Raw genomic sequence first — 4,098 nt, 5'->3', positions numbered from 1 at the left:
CCTGCCGGGCTCGGGCCGTGGGGCCCGACCCTGCCGGCGCCTGGAAGCCCGGCATCAAGCTCTGAAATCCCGGCCTCCATTTCGCAGGTCCGGGGCGTTCCTAGAAAATGGTCACAGCCCATTGTCCCTGTTCAGAGGAACGGGAAGACCTGAATATGGCATTTACGAAGTCACTCACATGGTTCCATTTCGTTGAGCTGAGTTCATCTTTTTTTACCAAAGCAAGGTTTAAATTAAAAATACATAAATAAAAAGGTTGTGATCTAATTCACATCCCGATTTAAAGTGTAAAATAAATGTATTTACTGCACTCAGAGCTATGCAACCTCTCCACAATTTTAAAACATTTCATTACACCTCCCTCATCCCCAAAATATCCTGTTCCCATCAGCAATCAATGGCCATTAGGCAATTACCAGTTTTTGTCTCTATGGGACTGCTTATTCCAGATAAACAAATGGAATCATACGCGAGGTAGCCTGTTGTGTCCAGCTTCTTTCACTTGGCATGTTTTCAAGGTCCATCCATGTTGTACCATGGATCAGTATTTTATTGTTTTTATCAACAAATTATATTCCATTGTGTGGACAGACCACATTTCATTTATCCAGTCATTAATTGATGGGCATTCAGGTTGCTTCCACTTTAGGGTTTTGGGGGGTTTTTGTTGTTGTTGTTTTTAAATATATATTTTTATTGATTTTTAGGGAGAGAGGAAGGGAAAAGGATAGAGAGATGGAAACATCCACGAGAGAAAGAGAAACATCATCAATAGGCCGCCTCCTCCACAATTCCCACAGCGGGGTGAGCCTGCATCGGGGCATGTGCCCTGACCTGGAATCCAACCGGTGACCTCTTGGTTCCATGCTCAACTGCTGAGCTACACTTTGGGGCTTTAGTGAATAATGCTGCTGTGAACTTTCACAACCAAGTTTTTGTGAGGACACGTGTTTTCCTTTATCTGGGGGTATAGACCCAGAAGTGTAATTGCTGGCTCTTGTGAACGGAAAAGGGGTTCTACATAAAGTGACCTCACAGGGTGATCTGTGGGCAGGTCATGGTGGGTAGTCACTCCCAAGAACTTCGTTAGTAAAAGGCTTACCTTTGCCTTAAGCAAGCCCTGTCTGTGCACCTAGGTTCACACACCTTTGAAATGATATTTTTAGACCCTCCTTCTAAAGCATGACCTCAAGAGAACACATAATCTCCTTAACTATGCTGTAACCCAATCCCCCACCTTGCTTTCTCCCACCTTCAGGTAATCTTGCTTACTTCTTTCTTTAATTCTAAATGCACAGAAGCTGCAGACTGTCATTTCTTGGAAGCATTTATCTCAGTGTGTTGCGATCTGGCTTCCAGGCTTGTCCTCTGTTTGGCTCAAATGAATTTTTATAAAAACTGTCTACACGTTTGACCATTTTCACATCGACAATCTTATAACTGTTTCACCAGAACTGCTAGACTGCCAAAGCAGCTGAACCACTTTACATTCCCACCAACAGTGTATGAGGATTCCAATTTCCCTATATCCTCAGCAACACTTACCATCTTTTTAATTATAGCCTTCCTAGTGGGTGTGAAGTGACATTTCATTGTGATTTTGACTTGCATAAGGCACTCATTTTTGTTTGCTTGCCTTTCCTTTTTGTTGTTATTTTTAGGAATACTAAGGACCTCGGAGCAAAGGATCTGAGTTTTTCTTCTTTATTCACTTATTGCCCTGAATTAGCCAAATTACAGGGATTGAGGGCATAGGCCCGATGACTTCTGACACCAACTGCAAGTTTGGGCAATTCCTAAATCACCTTCTGTTTTGATAAGTCCCTAGAAGGGCTCACAGAACTCACTGAGAACTGTTATATTCATGGCGATCAACCGTTTACGACAAAGTCAGCTAAAGAAAAATGTGCATGGGGCAAAGTATGGAGGGCTCTAACTGCACAGCTTCTGTTGTCCTCTCCCACAGAGTCAGGACGAGTGACCCTCTCAACACTCGAGTGTGACAATATGCATCAAACTCCTCTGGTGTCGAGAGATTTTTATTGAGGCTTCCTTATGTAGGAGTGATTGATTGCCCATATGGCTAAACTCAGACTCCAGGTCAAATGATATTGCATGATACAAAGCTTATGACATGGTCGATCTTTCTGGCATGGCCAGCCCCCACCTTAAAATCCAGTTTGGCTAGCCCTCATCTAAACAAAGACACTTCTATCAGGTAGGACATACATCACTTCCCAGAAGCCAAAGACAAAGGCCAGACCTTCTCTTTGGGCAAGGCCAATTCTTTACCACACAGGCCACCACCTGGTCTTTGTTCAAAGCTCTCCTACAAATAAACACATGCCTAATATCTGGAGGAGGCAGTGTGGAGTAGGAGGCTCTTAACTCAATTTCCCTATGGATTTGACCATGAATAACAGCACTATAATCTAAGACAATGACAGCGTTACACTGTAACGCTGTACCAGGTAGAAAAAAGGAAAGTTGAGGTGATAGGAGAAAAGTGTAGTCACAAGAACTACATAGTCATGCTAGCATCCGCCCCTACTCCTCCTCCAGCTCCCCACAAAAAGTGGAGGAATCTAGTGGGGACCCTCCCTTGGTCCCCCTCCTGCTGAGTGTGAGTGCACGTTCAGCAAGACCTGTAAGTCAGCCCTATGACCTTTATCTTCCCTTCCTCGGTTCAACTGCCTGTTTCAATTCTCTATTAGACCTTTACTCTGAGGATGATATGCAACATATGTCCATTACATGTGCTTGCTACCTCTTTGACCACTGTCGGACTCTATGGGCTATAAAATGTGCTTCTAGGTCTGAAGAAACATAATTCAGTCAGAATTGGTGAAATATCTTCTGGTTCAGGCCTTGTATAGCATTTTGAGCATTGCATCTACCTCTGGGCATGCAAAACCCAGTCCAATCTGTCTACTCAGGTCAAGGTCTACTTGTAACCTTCCAGGGCTAAAAGCATCCGTCTGCCACCAACTCTGTGTCACACCTTCCCTCTGGGGACTCTTCCCCATAGTCATTGGCAGCCTCTGTCATTTAAAAATAATATTTTTATTGATTTGGGAGAGGGAGGGAGAGAAACATCAATGATGAGAGAGAATCATTGACTGGCTGCCTATTGCAGGCCCCACACTGGGGATCAAGCCTGCAATCCAGGCATGTGCCCTGACCAGGAATCGAACCATGACCTCCTGGTTCATAGGTCAACACTCAGCCTCTGAGCCATTTTTGTTGGCATAGGAAAGTTACTGATATTTGGTGACCCAGAGGGACCAAGAGGACTATGTCTAGATTCATCCCATCTCTGAATTGCCATAGCCCCACATCCATTCATTTCATGACCCAGGTGGCCACCTCAAGTGAGCACACCAGACTATCCACTTGCTGGTTCCGATCGCCTTCTAATCTTTAGGAGGTTCTGATGACCAGCAACAGGCCCTACTTTAATGTACCCCTTGAGTTTCCATAGTGATTTCCATACAGCTATGTCCCCTACAGGCATCCGTTTCTCATTGCCCTTATACCTAACCATATGGCCAGGCCATTAGCTCGTGCCCAGTTGTTTCAACACCCAAACATAGGGACTAACAGTATGTAATCCAGCCAACTGAGCTGGTTTGTTTTTACCTTCTTCAGAGTGGCAGCCTTCCAAATTGGGTGCTGTCCACTCATTCACCTTGAACCTGACATCCATAAACCACACAGCTCTTCTTTTGTTTGATAGAGAGCTATGCATAGGACACAGCCCAAGTGGCCAAAGTGGCTACAGGCCCAGCAATTCCTCAGGTGGCTCCAAAGTCAGCCCTGGAGTCTATCTACTGTGAACACAGTTCACCTCTTTGCATTTCCTGGTAGCATGTTCCTGCAAAACCGGTTCCATTTTATTATGAAACTCTTTTGGGCACTGCCTTCCCCATTAGAGTGTTTCTCTAACATCACCAAAGACGATGTATCTCCAACTGGTTCTGTCTCTCTGGGGAACTCTGCCTAATAGAGGAGGGATCCTGGGCTTAAATGCAAAACTATGAAACCTTTAAAAAAACACATTGGATTTTAAAAGAATGAAGACTTTGGCCAGTCCGAGGG

This window comes from Myotis brandtii, unplaced genomic scaffold (genome assembly GCF_000412655.1).
Source record: "Myotis brandtii unplaced genomic scaffold, ASM41265v1 scaffold69, whole genome shotgun sequence".
Taxonomy (NCBI): domain Eukaryota; kingdom Metazoa; phylum Chordata; class Mammalia; order Chiroptera; family Vespertilionidae; genus Myotis; species Myotis brandtii.
This window is presented reverse-complemented; position numbering follows the sequence as displayed.